Genomic DNA, 18,050 nt, shown 5'->3' on the forward strand with positions numbered 1-18,050 from the left:
AGCAACAGCCCTGAAGTCAGGAGGACCTGAGTTCAAATTTGACCTCAGACACTTAACATTTCCTAGCTCTGTGTGACCCTAAACAAGTCACTTAACCCCAATTGCCTCACCCAAAAAAAACCTTACAAAAACACTATGTTATAATGAGCATTTGTGTCCCCAAGTACATTATAAATAATAGGTGCCTAATTAATCTTAGTTGAAATGGAATATATGGTATTTTCAAAATAACTTGGAAGGCAGCAATATCTCAGTGAATTAGCACAATTTTGACTAGAAGTCAACTAAATGCTTTAGAAGAATGTATCTTTCCTGAGGGAAAGACTTTTTTTAAACCTTCTTTTGTAATTCTAGCTTCTCATGCAGTTCCATGCTCATAGTAGGTGATTAATAAATTCTGTTGAATTAAATCAGATTCAGTTAAGATCAAAGTTAGCCTATCAAATTGCTGGACTCTGGATTTCAAGGAGTCATTAACAGAGCCTAAATTGAAGGTCTTAACTCTTACAACTAGCTGTGCTTCCCCTTTTATTCCCAAGTTTTATTCAGTACCATCGCATCCTCCTGCCATAGTGGAGATTTTTTCATGCTTGGAGATTTCTTTTCCCTCAAAATGGATGTCTTTTCCACACATCTCTCCCCATAAATGCCAGTCCTCCTTAAAGGGTTAGGCCTTTGTCAATTATTGTCATGTTTTGGTTAGCTTTCTGGAGGTCTTGGAACCAGCCTTCTTTTCAGCAGAGTAATCACCACAAGAATAGCCAGGGCTAAAGTCAAAAGTTTTATTGTTTCCTTCACAGTCTGTTTCCTTGCCTTTCTGGAGGCCCTTCAGACAGGCCTTGGTCTCAGCGGGGGAAACAGGAGAGCCAGCATGAAGCTGGTGAAGGTAGAATGTTTCTCTCAGTTGGAGAGCTTGAGCTCCAGCTTATATGCTCTATTACAATTACCTCATTACAGTATACTGACTATAAACCAAACTCACATGCTAAGCTAGATAACCATTGTCTTATCAATTCCACTGAGTTAACACCTCGTTGTAGGACTAAATAAATCAGACTTCCTGCCCTTTACCAGTTACACTTACAAGTAATCATATCCTGCTGTAGTCTATAGGACTCATTTAGAACATTTCTTTATGAAATTGAGCCTAAGAATCTCAAAGATTCCCTACAGAGGATTTGTAGGTGCACATCCAGGTGCAGAGGAGGAAGAACACTCTATTTGGAGTCAAGAAACTCAGGGTTTAATGCTAGTTATCCTCTCTTGAGCTCAGTTTCTTTTTTTGCAAAACAAAAGGGATGGACTAGATTTAATAGCCCTTCCAGATCTACCATTATCAGCCCTGCAAAATGGGTTCTTGGGTGGAGGGATGGATGGTTTGACCTTCTAGAGCTGACCCCAAAGGAATAACTGTGTTGGTGAGATCACAGATCTATGGAGGCATATCAAAATGAAGGAAATAGCTGTTGAACATTCTTCCTCCTCAGTGTTTGCAAAATTTGAGGTCTGTGTTTATGTAAATTCTATCAGATACTGTGAATTTTGTCTCTGAAGCTCCATAGGACATAGATTTTAATTTTGCTGGAGGCTATTATGAATAAAATATTAAATAAACAGTACTTTAGATTATCCCCCTTTGCCTCAAGCAATCCCTTAATTATACAACTTCTTTGGTGTCTATTTCTGCTTGTTCCATTCAGAAAAAAACCAAACGCTGGTCTGGATTGTCCTTGAACTAGCCCTTCTTCCTCTGCAACATGTGCAGCCTTGAGGAAAGAGCTGTTCCTAGAGGAGAGAGAACCGGGGAAAGGATGGGTAGAGAGTAAAGAGGAAGGAAGTTGAAGAAACATTAGTTATGCAAAGATGATACTCTTACTGCTGAGCAGATCTCTTGGGAGGCCCTAGGCAAGCATCCCTTCCTGCATTGCTCTAACTTCCTATGGGCTCCTATGGAAATGTACAGCAAATTTTGTCTCCTCTTTGGGTTTTCATTTCTTCATATATATAATGGGACGAATTAAACAAAATAATATCTAATGTTTCCCCCAGTTTGTTTTTGTGAAGAGAAAGGGGAACTCCTAGAATCACCAAATCTAAATGAGAAGACTCCTGTAAGACTATCTCCTCCTAGCATATTTAAACAGGAATCCCTTACTCTTCCAGCCTGTGTTTGACTACCTACACTTAAGGGGAATCCACTAGTTTCAGACAACTCATTTAGTTTGGGGACATAATTGTTAGAAATTTTCCCCCTATATTCAGAATCTGCCCCTGCAGTTTTCAGCTGGCTCCTAATCCTGTACTTTACAGCCAGGCAGGAAATCCCCTCTCTTTTCCTCCAAATGGCCTTTCAGATACTTGAAGACAGCTATCATGTCCCCTAAACTCCTATGGCATCTTTTCTAGACCATTCACTGTCTTGGTCATCTTACTCTGGATGCAATCCCATTAGTTAGCTTCCTTCCTAAAATCTGATGCCCAGAAATGAATATGGTGGTTAAGATGTATTCTGAGCAGGAGCAAGACTATTCCTCATTGATCATCCTGTATCCTAAGATGGAATCAGGAGCTACCATACTCAAAATTTGTTTTATTAAGCTTGCAGGCTACAAGCAACCCTAGATCTTTTTTTTTTTTTTTCCCATGTTGAATGTTTTTCAACATACTTCTCTGTCCTCTATTGGAACAGTTGATTTTTTTTGAGCCAAGACTAAGAATTTACATTTATTCCTATTGCTAATTTTATTATAACTCATCACTAGCCTGTCAAAAGATTTTGTATCCAATCTTGTCAAACATTTTATCCTTTTTAACTTTGTCATTTGTATATTTGAACAATATGTCATCTACACCTTCATTCAGTTATCAATTTCTTAAAATGGTTGAAAAAACTAGAGCCAATGACAGATCACTGGGATATTCTATAAGAGACCTTCCTCCTAGTGAATGTTGCTTAATTAATGGCTATCCTTCTGATTAATCATTCAGCCAGTTCCAAATAGCTAACTGTATAATCATCTAGCCCATATCTGTTCATCTTAACAACCAGAAAACCATGAGATTTGTCATATGCTTTTCTGAAATCCAGCTCTATATCTTTGATGTTTCCCTGATTTTTTGTCAAGTAACTGTTGAAAAAGGCAAAATGTAAGAAATTCTTATTAATGACAGGTATCTTAGGGAGATTTGGGCTTCTCCCATTCTTTCAAAGTCCTGACTTAAAGTCCAATTTTTCTTGAAGGACATTACATTTTAATAGCCCCTTTTAAAATTTTGTTAGAAATCAAACTCAAGATTACCAATTTATCATCTGAAGACTCTACCCTCTTCTTTTTTTTGGAACATCAGAACAATAATTGTCCTCCAGTTCTGTGCCACATTTCTCCTTCTCCCTGCTTTTTCATAAAATACTGAAAATAGTTCGGTCATTCTGACTGCCAGTTTTCTTAGTCTGCCACAAGATGCACTTCATCTGGCCCTAGTAACTTAAATTCATTAAGGATAACTAGGTTATTTTGAACTATCTCCCTCTTAACCTTGAGTATTGCATCTCTATAAGCCATTTTTATTTTGTCCTTTTCAGTCAAGAGATTATTCTCCCTGGCAGAAAAAAACCCCCAACTAAACAACAACTCCAAAACCAAATAAAATGAGCTGGACAGTTGTTTTTCCTCTATGCTTTGTTATTCTTATACATCTACTCTGAACAGAGGTTGTAATCCTTCTTTGAGCTTTCTCTTTCTTTCTTTTTTTTTTTTTGCTGAGGCAATTAGGGTTAAGTGATTTGCCCAGGGTCACACAGCTAGAAGGTGTTAAGAGTCTGAGGTCAGATTTGAACCCAGGTTCTCCTGATTTCAGAGCTTGTGCTCTATCCAGTGTGCCAACTAACTGCCCTGAGCTTTCTGTTTCTTATAATTTTTATCCTTTTTTGTTATCCTTAAGTTCTTTTATCATCCTTAGATTTGAGATTCTTGACATTATTTTTCTAGGATCATGTCAAACTTCTGTAATCATCCTCTATTACTTTTTCTTTCTGCCTTTTTTAGACATTGTAATGTCAAAGGTCACTTTTAATGGGGTGACCAGTTCCTCCATTTGTCCTATTTCGTATTCTGCCTTAAGGTTATGACCGTCCCCTCTTAATGGTTGAGATAAAGGTGTTATAGACATTCCTTAATGTCTTTAGAATATCAGTAACCTCCATCTATGAGGCTATCCCCACCTAGGTCTCTGCATTATGTCATTGTTAATATTATTCCATAAAAGGTTTGCTGTCCCGATAGTGGGGGCTAGACTCTTTGAAATGATACTCTCCTCTAATCCTAGGATCCATTGGTACCAGTATTTCTCTCCATTTAATAAATTATTGAATTGGTCTCTAATCTCTGTCTTGCTCAGTTTCTTTTGACATTACAACATCTTCCAAATCTAAGGTCATTTATGAGTTCTCTTGCATTACTCTCTTTAGAAAACTTTTTTTTCTTCCTCATTAGAATTGTTTCTTTTTTTGGAGAGCTTTTCCTCCTGAACTGATTTCTACTGTAGAATTTTAATTTATTTAACCCTATCCTTTCTCATATCCTTTTGGAATCCATTTTCGCAAAATTTGGAATATTAGTCAGTGTTTAGCTTTCCTCTTCTATCACAAATCCTAAAGTACAATGATCACTTCCCTGAAATATTTTCATGATTTTTATTCCTACTTATCAGTTTCTCCTTTTTGATTGGACCAGTTTTGCCCTGGTTGACTTTTTCAAAAATAAAATAATCATTAAGACAAATCATGAAATTTTTAGTTGCCTAAGTTTAGCAGAGAGATTTGTCAACCTACTATAAGAAGAATATACATTCCATTTCTATTGTACATACTACTAAAATATCAGTTTAAGGTCTAAAAACTCATATGGTTTGTAAGATAAGAAAACAACGAATCTGTGTGACCCTGGGCAAGTCACTTAACCCCAATTGCCTCAGCAAAAAAAAAGAAAGAAAGAAAACAACAAATCTCTTCAGATATTTGCATACCAGTTCTCAGACCTGCTATGCTGTTATGGTGACAGTCCCAAATTCAAAATCCAGAAGCATATTCTTCTGGGTGACTAATCAAATGAAAGACTGGGGGAGAAATCCTAATCTAAATTAGAGTTCCTGGTTGGTGAATGCCCTCTTGAAATCTGTCATTCCATAACTTGGAGTTCAGGAATACTGGGACCCAGAGATGACTACATGGGTTTCACCTCATTTATTCTTAATCTTGTTTCTTATTCTAAATAAATAGTTTCATTTTGCCTGTTAGTTATGAATAATAATTAGTATGTTCCTTGCTTTGGATTCCTGTGATGCTATGAGATTGTTACATTTACAAAGGAACATGTACATTATTCCTTTTATTCCTTACAATAATCCTGTAAGTATTCATTGATATAGACAGGGAATTTTCAATGTCATATTCCCTCCCAGTCAATACAGAGCTGCTCAGCAATTTGTAAATGTAGAGAGTTGCCTAGGGCAATGAGGGGTTAAGTAATTTGCCATGTGTGGCCAGAGTGGTACCTAAACCCAGGGCCTCATTACCCCAACACTGGCTCTCTACCATATAGCACAGCCCTTCCAGTTCTTTTGAGGAGAAAAGGGAGGTTCATTTTTCTACATTTCAGGAATGTTAAAGGATCAAGAGACTCTATCCTGGGGCCACGAGTGGGACGAAACATGAAAACTTGTGACTAAGCAAAGGAAGATCTTTCAGTGTCCCTTTTTATTATTATCATTATTAATTTTCTAAAATCTCAGCAGTGAATTTTTACAGATATGTGTTTCTTTGTTACTTTAGGTGAGGATCTTTAGATTTGAATGTTGAATCTTGTCAATTTAAAATGCTTTGTCCTGTCAGATCCTAGATATTTCCAGGTGAAGAGGAAATTTCTTCCCATATGGTGTCTAGAATTCGTAGGCAATCAAGATTTCCAGTATACTACTAAATTATTAAGATTGCATATGACTATTTCTGTCCACAGCAGCAATTTTGTGCCTAAAATCCTTTAAGTGTGTCTGAAAACTAGAAATATGTCTTAGGTCATTGGTTATTTTTCAACCTACTCCCAACTACAGAATCAGTCTTTAAAAACAATTGATGTGATTGGATGATAAGATCATATATTTAGAGTTGGAAGAGATCTTATTTCTTTTAGACAACAGCTTTTTTGTTTCTTAGTGTCACAACAATGACAAAAATAATAGATATTTATGATATCTTTTACAATGAAAAGAGCAGGATTGCCAAAATGTTTATCCCTGAGGCTTATATTCATACCATGATTCAGTACTCTGTGTACTAAGAGTCCTTTCATCTCTGAGCTCAAAGTGCCTTATGTCCAAAAAGTGAGCATTATTTTTGCTTCTTACATAGAAGCCTAAGGGGAAGAGACTTAAGTTGCTATGGAAATAAGACTTAGATTTCCTGATAGTTAAGGTATTCTACCTGTTTTCATAATACCAGCTATAACACAACATTTAAGATACACATTTCAACTAGGTGGGTTTTTCTTCCATTAATGGAGACTGTAATTCCTGCAGACCTGATTAGATAATTGTCAAAAAGGGCTTCAAAGACCTAAAAATATCACTCACCTGGCAGTCAGAACTCTAATGAACCTTTCGGAGGTCTCTTCACCAGACTGGACCAAACTTAAGGATGTGCTTGAAGATATTCACCATACTTTAAGATATAATGAATTGAAAAGTGATCAAATACAAGAGTGTAGAGGTGACTGAATAATCTCTTCTTAAACTTTATAGAGGAATTTAAGAGAACATCTAGTCTAAATACCCTCATTTTACAGATCCAGGGAGATTAAGTGATTTGCCTAAAGTTACAGGAAGGATCTGAACACAAGTCCTGTAGTACTCTGCATCCCTAGAGAAGAAGTAATGAATTAATGTTGCAGCTCACTGATGAGTTACTTTCTGTTGGAGACACTGAAACTCAATATCTGCTGAATCTGCATATTGATCTCACATGCATCAAGTTACTTTGTTTTAGAGAAACAAAACAAAATAAAACAAATGGATTCTATTTTGATGTAAAGGACACTTCCAACAACACAGAGAATTCTCTCTGCAAATTACATCCCCTGACAACAATTAAGCCAGAGCTCCTAATAATATGGTATCAATAATCTCATGCCATTTCTAGTCTCAGTTGTGAATATTAAGGAGGAAGCACCTTTATCTTAGTTAACATGAAGTCAACATTACTCATTGTATCTGACTACTTTTCTCCATATCTCTGGATGTTGGCTTTCTATTGTAGCTATTGAGGAAATTCTGGCTTTGTCTCCCTTCCTTCCCCTCCCCCAGCATCACTTGATTCACATCTCCCTATCTTTTCAAAGGGCAATCACTAAGCAAACGAAACTCCCCAACACTAGTGAAATTCTGACTTTTATTAGACAATGTCAGTCAGCTAACAAGCATTTATAATTGCTTTGTGTGAGTGCCAGTCACTGCTATGTGCTGTGAATATAAGTACAAGCAAAGACAATCTCTGCCCTCATAGAGCTTCCATTCTAATGGAGAGGACAACATATAAAAGGAAGCTGAAAAGAAGACAAAGAAAAGGTACCCAGCTCCTGGACATGATGGGGGAGTGCAGTCTGATGGGAAATGAAGTGCCTTGCTTGGATGCCCTCCTTCAGTGAATGTTCTGAGAGGAGCCCTCCACTCTCCAATCAGAGGGAAGAGCTCCAGGGCACCTGGTACTTACAGGATAAAGAGTTTGAAATTCAAAGAAGTGTAGTCTGGTGGGAAATGAACTGTACTTGTAGAAGATATGTAGCTAAAATCTCATTACATAATTTTAACTGCTTATCTCAGGGAGAAAAATATCAAAACTGTCCATATTTTTTCCCTCTTTGCAACCAATAGTAAAAGCAATTGCAGCCACTTATATAGGAAAACAAATCTAATAAAGAAAGTAATATTGCAAGTTCAGTTAAGATGGGAAATTACTGGTTCCTAGGATCATGTGGTGGATTTCTTTTAATATCGGAATATTAGAATATATAGAATATATTTTAACATTGAAATATAAGAATTCAAGTAACTACTCTTTGACTTACTAGCTGGGTAGTCTTGGGCAAACATTCCTAATCTGGATTTCAGTTTCCCCATCTGTAAAATCAGATTAGATGCTTGCTGAAGTCTCTTTCTACTTGAATATTAAGAAGCAAAGGATAATTAAGAGGAAATTAGAAATGCTATGAAGCCATTGTCATGTCCAATATTTATAGTAAACATATATAGTATATATTACCTGTAGTGTTCTTGTTGGTTTTCTGGAGGTCTCTGGGCCAGCCTTTGTTTCAGTAGAGGAATCGCCATGAGAATAGCCAGGTGTTAAAATCCAAAACCTTTATTATCTCCTTCACAATCTAGTTTCCTTGCCTATTAATTACCATGCTAAACTATATAACTGTTGTATTATCAATTCCACTGACTTAACACCTTGCAAGAATCCTTGTTTCAAGTAGAAGAATTCTGGCCTATAGCATCTCCTGCTTTCTTTTGTTTTACAACATAGGTGGTCATATCCTCCCTGACTTCTCAAGGAGGTGAGAACTCCAAAAAAGGAAGTGATCATGCCTTTTCTGACTTCTCAGAAAAGGAGATGAGAACACTAAAAAAGGAGGTGACCACACCCTCCCTGACATCTCAGGAAGGGAGATCAAAACACCAAAGGAAATAGGGAATCAAACAAAATTAATGGGTTTCTGAAGGGTCTCACTTGAAACAGGTATATATAAATGCATCAACATGAGAGGTATTACATAAGCACATAGTAACACAGACTAGTAGTAAAAACAACATGAATCAACATGGGGAATTATACATATCCATAAGTCCTAGAAATAGTCCAAAACCATTATTTCATGGTCCATTACTTTATGTGTCAGGAATCCAATAATTCCTGCAAGTTTTGAAGTCCTGCAATGGTCTCATCTTGTGTTAGGGAATCCAATGATTCCTGCAGATTTTGAAATCTTGCAATAGTCTTATCAACAATTTTTCATCTCAGGGAATCCAATGATTCCTACCGGTTTTGAAGTTCTGTAACAATCTTATTATTAGCCATGCTCTTTCAGTGTCAGATGTTTCTTAGGTCTTCTCTTTTGTTTTGAGATTTTTTTCTCTTTTTCTGTCTCTCTAGGATGGGCAAGGGTGAATATGGCTCATTAGCACTATCTGATTCCTTCTCCATCTGTAGAGATACAAGCAAACCCTTCCTCCCATGCAGTTAACCTATCTGGTCCCTTCCATTCACCACTTTCTGGCTCTCTCCACATCACCCGGAAATTTTGTTAGAGCTGCTCGCACTGGACACTGTCCTTCTGTTGGGTTAAAAAGCCTTTATTCTCCCCAGTTGTAATCCCTTTCTCCTATTTGATTGCTTCTCTGCTGATTAATCATATCAGAGTCCTGAACTTCTAAAGACTCTCTGAGTGTAAACTCGACTGCCATCATGCCCCACCAACTGTTTTTTGTTTGAGGTCTCATTTCCCTGGGTCAATCTACATTCTGAGGCCCAGTGGAAGTCTTTGTTGCATTTTGGACATAGAGTTTTGGGTCTTGTTCTCCCATCCTGTCCTCTCACTCTATCTTTATGACTACATTGAGCTTTCAGATGCCCTACTTTACCACGTTGAAAGCATCAATGAGTCTCTGGAAGTCCCTTGACAAGAGGGACCTTGTCTTCCTATGTTCTGCATCATATCCTGGGTAAAAAAGGCATTTGTGCCCACTGTGGCACAGCGTCTTATGATCTCCTCCGAAGGAGCATCCTTGTTTAGTCCTTGTATAATTCTACTATAAACCTCATTAGCATTTTCTCTAGCAAGTTGTTTGATCATTATTCCTGTTGTTGCATTTTCTCCAATCATTCGTGTGACAGCTGTTTGCAGATGTCCCACAAAATCAGCAAAGGGTTCATTTGGACTTTGCTGTATTTTTGTGAAGGCTTCCCCTCTATCTTGTTTTCCTGGGAGGGAGCTCCATGCTTTGATAGCAGCAGCAGCAGCAATTTGCTCATATGCTATCAAAGGATAATTAATCTGTACTGAAGTGTCTGCATACTGACCTTTACCAGCTAGTTGGTCAAAGGTGATTTGTATATTAACTCCAGTTTGCCTATTTCATTGGGCTTGTATCCTTCATAATTCACTATACTCTGAAAGCCACAGCAAGTTTTGTCCAGGTTCTAAACATCTCCTTGCTATAGATTTCCAATCACTAGGGGTTAAAATTTCATAAACTAAATTCTCTAATACCATCTTAACATAAGAAGATGTAGTCCCATAAAGAATGCAACCCTTTTTCATGTCTTTGATTTTTCCAGATCAAAAGGAATGTATCTTCTCTTTTGTTGACCTAAAGAATCAAGTTCTTCAATCACAGGGTATGCTTCTATTAAATCGGATATATCTTTTCCTTTTTTAGCTTTAACTAGTGCCTTTTGTAATCATGTCATAGGCTGCTTCATAGGTGGTGCTGATTGTGTCACTGCTCCTCCCCCTCCTCCTTCTCCTCTCCACCCATGAAGCGTTAATTAAGGGGGGGAGGTCATGAGATGGGGAAATGTTCTAATGGCTCCTGCTGTGAAGCACCACACTCCTTAATTTCATCTGAATTGTACTTAACTCCTTTCTTCTCTAATTCTTCATGCTTTTTCACCTACTTTGTCAGTATCCTCCCCCTCCTGTTCTTTCTTCTTTTTTTCTTATTCTAATACTTATATAATTCCTTAAAGCCAATTGTATTAAGTTATATGTATAGAGTGTATCTTTAGGAATTGAATCGAGTCCATTATCATTGTATTATTCACTTAGTTACTCTCTTACTAATTTCCACTCGTCTGGATCTAATTCTTTTTCTTTAGAGAACCAAGGGCATGTGTACTTTAATATTTCAAAGAGTTCAATGATCTGCATGGAAACTGCAAATCAAACCTTGGTTTTTTGTTAGTTTAACAATGCTTTCAACACATTTTCCTTAAGGTCAAAAGGCTCCTTTCTAAACATTTGTCCCATTTCAGCTGAAATACCCTTAACAAAGTTTCCTTCTTGTCTATTTATGTATTCACCCTTATTTCTGGGTCACAGATGTAGGTCCTTAATCCCATGTTCAGACCCCCAAATGTAGGAAAATGAGAAAAAGCCTCAAAATAGGAGACAAGATTTTGAAGGAGATAATAAGCCTGGATAGCTCAGTTGGTAAAGCGTGAGATTCTTAATCTCAAAGTCATGGGGTTCATGCTCCACATTGGGCACCAAAAATAACCTATACCAAAAAAGCAAAAATATATAGTAAATGAAAGTTTACTAACAGTGTAGTAATTTCACTATCTTTTTTTTTTTTTTTTCAGTTACAAGAATTTGAGGACTACTGATACATACTTGATATCCAACCTTTGTTGAGAACAGATTGTTATATTAGACACAGAATCAATTTTATCTTTTTCCTTCCTGTAGAATGTAAGTTCTTTAAGGTCAAGGACAGTTTTTGTATTGCCTTTTCATCCAAAGTTTTTTATCTGCTTTGAATGTATCTTGTATAATGGAAGAATATTAGTGTGTAAAAGATTTCTTTGCAGAAGAAGCTTGGGATCATTTGCAGTTTGCCAGGCTCAATTCAGACTGTTTTTCAAGTTTTTCTGTTCATAGCCCATTTGCAATGTCCATTTACAATATCTAGACAAACTAGATGGGTTTGATGCCTTTTGAAATTGTCTATTATATCATAGTCTGGACACTAATTTTCATCCACTTGGTTTTTTCTTATGGAGCATTAAGCCAATTTTTTTTCTTAAAGCCAAACTCTTTTGAGTGATTATGAATCTCCTTGAAGAGACTCTGTGATATTTCCAGACTTTGTCCAGTCAGCACACTACCATCCACTAAAAGAAATATCTGGAGGAATTCCCTATCTATAAGGAGCAACACATACAGCTGGGAGTTGCACTGAATAGAGTACTGGACTTGAATCAAATCCTACATTAGATACTTAGAAGCTATATGACTTTGCACAAGTCACTTAATTATTGCCTGCCTCAGTTCCCTGATTAGTAAAATGAGGAAACTTGCACCTGGTTTGAAGAGCAAATAAGATTTATCAAGTACTTACCTTGGGACCTGAAACATAAAGGGTGCTTAATAAATTTAAAAAATTTTCAGTATGCCTTTTCATGTATTATTTCATTTGATTCTTGTGACAAATCTGCAGGATATGTGCTGTTATAATTTCCATTTTACATATGAGAAAACTGAGAATGAAATAAGTTAAATGGCTTGCCCATGGTAATACATGATTCAAATTCAGGTCTTCTCATTGGGAGTCCAGGATTCTATGTTCCTTGCCACCTCACTTGCTGCTTCAGCCCTTGTATAGGCCATATTTTTATATAATAGATTTAAAATTTTTATTTATTTAAACAATAGCTTTTTATTTTCAAAGTATATGCAGAAATAGTTTTCAACATTCACCCTTACAGAACCTTATGTTCCAAAATTTTTCTCCCTTCCTTCCCCTGCCCCCTCCCCCAGAATTCAATATATGTTAAACATGTGCACATTTCCACAATTATCATGCTGCATAAGAAAATAGATTTTAAATTCTATGGCAATGAGCTGGAGTAGTAGGGTGATTACCATTCTCACAATTCAGTTCTATTAAGTGTTTCCAGCATGGTGAATCTCAGTTTTTTCATCTGTAAAATGGGGATAATAATAGCACCTTTGCAGGGTTGTTATACAAAAAAGTAAAATGCTTTGCAAATCTTCAAGAGCTCTATAAAGGTTTACTTTAAAGGGAAAGGGACCTGTATGTGCACGAATGTTTGTGGCAGCCCTCTTTGTAGTGGCTAGAGATTGGAAACTGAGTGGATGCCCATCAGTTGGAGAATGGCTGAATAAATTGTGGTATATGAATATTATGGAATATTATTGTTCTGTAAGAAATGACCAACAGGATGATTTCAGAAAGGCCTGGAGAGACTAACACGAACTGATGCTGAGTGAAACGAGCAGGACCAGGAGATCATCATACACTTCAACAACAATACTATATGATGACCAGTTCTGAGGGACCTGGCCATCCTCAGCAAGGAGATCAACCAAATCATTTCCAATGGAGCAGTAATGAACTGAAGCAGCTACGCCCAGAGAAAGAACTCTGGGCAATGACTAAAAACCATTACATTGAATTCCCAATCCCTATATTTATGCCCACCTGCATTTTTTATTTTCTTCACAAGCTAATTGTACAATATTTCAGAGTCTGATTCTTTTTCTACAGCAAAATAACGGTTTGGTCATGTATACTTATTGTGTATCTAATTTATATTTTAATATATTTAACATCTACTGGTCATCCTGCCATCTGGGGGAGGGGGTGGGGGGTAAGAGGTGAAAAATTGGAACAAGAGGTTTGGCAATTGTTAATGCTGAAAAGTTACCCATGCATATATCCTGTAAATAAAAGGCTATTAAATTAAAAAAAAAAAAGGTTTACTTTAAATTATGATCAGATGCTAAATCTGTGTTCTTTAAATGATTCTCAGTGGGCTTTCTAATTCTCTGAACATGTCAGAATGTATAATAGATGCTTGTCAAACATAAAAACTTTACTTTCCATCCACTAACAATTCATCAATGTCTTCTCTCTGCACTGACCATTATACAGCATTCCAAGAATGTCCCTCAGTTGACACTGTTTCCAAGAGCCCCTGCAGTCCTTTAGTAGCCAGTTCATCCTTCCTCCTTTGTCCAGCTTTCCTCCTTCTTGTGGCCCAGAGTATTGTAACTGTTTCCTGACTTGGCCAGAAACTATGTAAGATGATGATTAATACAAGATGTTACAGGAGCTGGAGCTGCTGACTCAGCACTTGGCTAGTGGATAATAGGTTGTTTAATGGAAGTCCTGAATCCTTTTCAGCTCAACCAGCAAACAAAAGCAACACATGGTGTTTATTGATAAAAAGCAGAAATAGGATAAAATAAGGCATCCCTTTCTGCTTCTGGAATATTCACTGAGTGCACTCTGCCTATAGCCTTCTGTTCCTGGCATCAGGTAGTATTAAGCCAGAAGCCCTGGAACTCTAGCCAGCTTTGGCGGTCCTCACCTGCTCCCACCTTTGCACTCCCCCATGCCTCTCTGTTGCTATGTGCCCACGTGGTCCTTCTAATTTTGTGTCGGACTCAAAGGACAGTGTTCACTGTATAAGATTAGTGCTGGTGGGAGGAGTATCCTAGCATAACAGCACAGCTAAGATTAGGTAAGAGAAGGGCTATTTTTCCTCTCCAGAGTATGGAACACTATCCTCTCCTTCTCAAGTCTCTCACAACTTTCTTAATGATGCTTTGAGTCTCTGCTTCTGGAAAACAGTTTTTCACAGGAGATGGAGGTTTGCTTGGTGATGATAGAATTTAGGATCCTTAGACAGAGATTCCTCCCCACCCCCCACCCCTTTTTTTTTCTTTCTCTGCTATTGACAGAATTCATCATTTCCAAGAAGTCATTCAATTCTTAGTGCTCCAGATTCCTCATGTGATCCTCAGGGATAAACTCTTGCCTTTTTATAAGGAAATGAGAGAGAGCCTAACCAGCTATTTCTTTTGACACAGTTAGTGATGTGATTGTTGAGAACTGTGGTCTATTTGAAAAAAAAAAATCCAAGCTATGTGAATTATTAGAATGAAGAGGAGAATCTCTAGTTGGGTAAACTCATCTTTTCAGTAAAAGGGTTTGAGGAACTCCCAGGGGATGGAGCAATATCCTCTTTTCCAAAGGAAGTTCCCAAGGCTGCTGTTGTTTGGCCTATTCTTTGGAGGCTCATCATTAGCTTGTCTGAACTGTGGGAATATGAAAGGGTTTTGTTGTTCACCTCTTTTCCCCCTAACTTTTTGTTATTGCCACCTTTTTCTTCTGTATTGACCTTTTCTTTTTTTAATTTCACAATTATTTGATTCCCTCATTTGCTATTAAGATGGCCATTTAAAACATTTCAGAGGCAAAACAAAAAACAATAATGAGTACAAAGTGTCTACCATGAACAGAGTTCTGGTCATTTTTACCATTCTGTGTCTTCCTTTTTGATCTAAGGCTTCTCTTCCTCAGCTCCACTACCCACAGCTCCACTGTGCCACAGATCAGCCAGCCAACAATTATTGAGCCCCTGGCATGCCAGCCATTGTACAAAGCATTAAGGATACACATAGGGGGCAACATGCAAATAATTTGGTCCGTACAAAATATATACAGAGTAAATGGAATATGAGAGAGGAATGCACTGGCAGCTGGTGAGCTGGGAAAGAAAGACACTAAGACATCAGACTAAGAAGCCAGCAAAATCAGGAGTGGAATTCCTAGTATAAGGCATAGTCAGTCCAAAGCCAGAGAAATGCAAGATGGAGGGGCAGCTAGGTGGTACAATGGATAGAGCACCAGCCCTAAAGTCAGGAGAAACTGAGTTCAAATCAAAATGGCCTCAGACACTTAACACTTCCTATCTGTGTGACCCTGGGCAAGTCACTTAACTCCAATTGCCTCAGAAAAAAAAATTAAAAAGAAATGCAAGATGGAGTTTGATGAATTGCCAGGTCCCTGTAGCTGAATCTTAGGGTATATGGAGGAAAGCATAGTGTAATAAAACCAGAAATGTAGAAAGGGAACAGGTTAGGAAGAATTTTAAATGACAAGAAAAGGACTTTCTGTTTGATACAGAAAGTAATAAGGAGCCCCCAGAGCTCCCTGTATAGCAAGCAACATGATCAGAACTGTACTTTAGAAAAATGGTCTTGGCCACTAATTGGATTGGAATCTACCCAGATGAGGCCATGCTCAGCTGAACAGAACATTTGCACACCCACTTGCTGCCTTCCCTTCTACCATCTCCAGGGATCTTTGGGGAAGCACCCAAGATAACAAAAGTTAAATAATCCAGAATTTTGTCCATGGTGGCAACAGCCTGCTAATGCTTTGGCTCTTGACTTCTTACTAAACATTTTAAAAGAAGTAACAGTTAATAGTCAAATCAACAAAAATTTCTTTTGTACTTTTCTTAACCTTTCAGATAGGGTTATAATTTTCATTCTAAACTTGGTAGGGTGGAAGTTCTGAGTTAAGCAGTTAATTTTGTTCTAGCCCAAGGAAGTTGTGTGGTTCACTGGGAAAAGGGATGGATTTGAATCTGGGAACTGAGGTGTAAATCCCTGGTCTGTTACTTCTCATCTGTGACCAGGGAGTCTTATACATTCTCTTGCCTTAAATTTTTTTCTTTGTCAAAGATGTGAGCAGAGTTGGTCTAGACCAAAACTATAGATTGTGGATCATGATGAAATTATGATTTATTATCAGTAAATGTTTGATTTATATGTCTATTTTATATACTTATGTACCTGGAGTCATGTTAAAATTTATCACAAATAAAAGGAGCAAAAAAGGGGTCATTAGAGGAAAAAGTTTAAGAAGCCTTGGGCTAGACAAAGGTCCCTTCCAGCTCTTCAGCTATAATCCCAATCATCGAGTCTGCTAGACCTTCTGCTCCCCATCACTCTTATTCCATTCTTATTCCAAATAGAATAGATATTTTCCCTTCACTTATGTTCTGCAAAAGGAGAGAAAATGTTTAAGTCATGTTGAAGTCTTTTGGGGGCAAGGAGAGACAGTAATGGCCATTATTATGATTGATTTCTGGATCTGACTATCCAGTAGCTACTAAGCTAAATTAATTTTTCATTGAAACACTATATTGACATGTTTTGTTTTGTTTTGTTTTTTATATGTTGGGCCTGAAGCCAGGAAGACATAAGGTTAAAGTCCATCTCTGAGATTCACTTGTTTTATGACCCAGGATAAGTCAATTAGCTTCTTTAAGTCTCAGCTCCCTTAGATTTACCCTAATAAGTCAAAGGTGAATTATTATGTGAAATTGAGTATCTTTTTTATATATGGAGAAAGTTGTCCTAATCTTTTAATCATTCCCTTTTTTCTTTTACCCTGAAGGTAGCCACCTCATGCTCACGTGAAGGCAGGTATTGTAGAGAAAAATCTTTTGTAATGCCCTTCTGGCCAGGCTGTACTCCAGGAACAGGGAGTTGTATTTTTTTTTCCTAAGGATTAAAGTAAGGACTTATCCTGGGATCATGACTGGAGGGTTGAGTTTTCAGGAATTTAGGATAGGGCTTCTTAAGTCTTTTTCATTGGTGACTCCTTTTACCTGAGAAATTTTTACATGACCCCAGGGGGATAAATATAAAAGTATCCAAATCAAGCATTTACTGATAATCATCATTTCTCCATGAGGCTCTATGTGGGATTGCAACCCATAGTTGAAGGAGTCCAGAACTTTTATGGAGAGGAACCAGATGGGAATTTGAGAGAGAGCACCATAGGAATGGGAGATCGAAATCCTTTCTCAGGAGGAGAGGGACTGCAGCCATTCTTCCCTGGCTTCCATTAGTTTATTAAGACAAATTAGCCAAGAGTGATGGAATTCTGGCCTCTTTGTACATCCACTGAAACAATGGTGAATTTTTCTCATTCTCCTTTATGTTCTTTTATTGTCCCTGTAATTGGCCAACAAAGGTAATTACTGAGTCTCTATCCTACTAAAAAGCTTTGCTTATTAGTTACTTATATTTATGTTTGCTAGATAATTTAATTTGTAATTTAAATTTGTATCTAGATAATTTAAATTGTATCTAGAATTTTAGTTTTTGAAGAGAGAAGGGAAATCTGTATATATTTGATTAGCTAATTTCAACTGAAAGAACTCCCTTCTTGGCAATCAACAGATTGCCTGGGGTCTCAAAGCACTTTATAAAATCTATTTGCAATTTGTATTTTTAAGATTTTTTTTTTTTAAGCTCTGAAAAAGAAAATTAAGGTCTTCATTTTAGATTAAAATTCTCAGAAGTTAATCTCATGACTTCCAAATAATTTTGGGTTTTTCTCTGCCCTATGAAGAAACAAGGAGGGAGATAGAGACCCTGAAGAGAAAT

The sequence above is a fragment of the Sarcophilus harrisii genome, chromosome 5 (assembly GCF_902635505.1).
Source record: "Sarcophilus harrisii chromosome 5, mSarHar1.11, whole genome shotgun sequence".
NCBI lineage: Eukaryota > Metazoa > Chordata > Mammalia > Dasyuromorphia > Dasyuridae > Sarcophilus > Sarcophilus harrisii.